Here is a 984-nt window from a genome sequence, read left to right as displayed (position 1 = left end):
AAACTGGGTGGAGGCGATTGGGATGGTGTTTCTGTCAAGTTGAGCTGCGTCTAACCTCAGCCATTTTCGTTACGGTTGAGATGATATGAACTCGGATGAGCTCAGTGGTTTTTAATGGGCCACGGGAAGAGTCGATCAGTCTCATCTCGTCGCCTACAGTTTTACATATTCGACCCCCAGTTTTGACTTTATTAATGTATCCTATCCACCAACGCCTATCAGTGCCCGCTTTTAACCCCGCTAGTCGTCCAATCACGTGAAACACAATGGATTCAGCTGGAAAAGGAAACACTGCGGTGACAAGTGCCGACCAGAGGGACGCCGTTAAAAACCAGTCGTCGCACCCACCATCGGCGGCTGTGGAGGCACCACACGGCACCACACCACAGCAAACGCCAGCTAAAGGTCCGTCCGTCCCCGCGCCTGAGCTCGCCCGTCGCACCCATCATCGGCGGCTGCGCGGATGCACCACACGGCACCCGACACAACAGCAAACGCCAGCTGATGGTCTGTCCGTCCCCGCGCCTGAGCTCGCCCGTCGCACCCATCATCGGCGGCTGCGCGGATGCACCACACGGCACCCGACACAACAGCAAACGCCAGCTGATGGTCCGTCCGTACCCGCACCTGATGCACCACACGGCAACCGACACCACAGCAAACGCCACTACAGGTCTGTCCGTCCCCGCGCCTGAGCTCGCCCGTGCCGCCCACCGTGTCCCACGGGCGGCGCCGGGCTGAGACAGAGGCCGTGTGTAGTCTGAGTGTTCGTTCGTAGCGGACCCGGGGCCCGGTTCGATCCGAGCGTCTAAACATCAGCAAACGGTCGGCTCCGTCTAAAGCGGGCAAGCTCTGACGTCAGAGGAGCGGGTTCGGCGAATTTCGTGTCGTATACACAGACCGCGTGACCAAGCCCTGGCCTTGCGGTCGCGTTGTGTCGTGTGGGTCGTTTCTGTTGGTATGGCTGGTGTCGTTGGTGTCAAA

The sequence above is a fragment of the Pollicipes pollicipes genome, unplaced genomic scaffold (assembly GCF_011947565.3).
Source record: "Pollicipes pollicipes isolate AB1234 unplaced genomic scaffold, Ppol_2.1 Scaffold_1600;HRSCAF=1878_pilon_pilon_pilon, whole genome shotgun sequence".
Taxonomy (NCBI): Eukaryota; Metazoa; Arthropoda; class Thecostraca; order Pollicipedomorpha; family Pollicipedidae; genus Pollicipes; species Pollicipes pollicipes.
The sequence above is the reverse complement of the archived record's forward strand: the minus strand, read 5'-3'. Positions refer to the sequence as shown.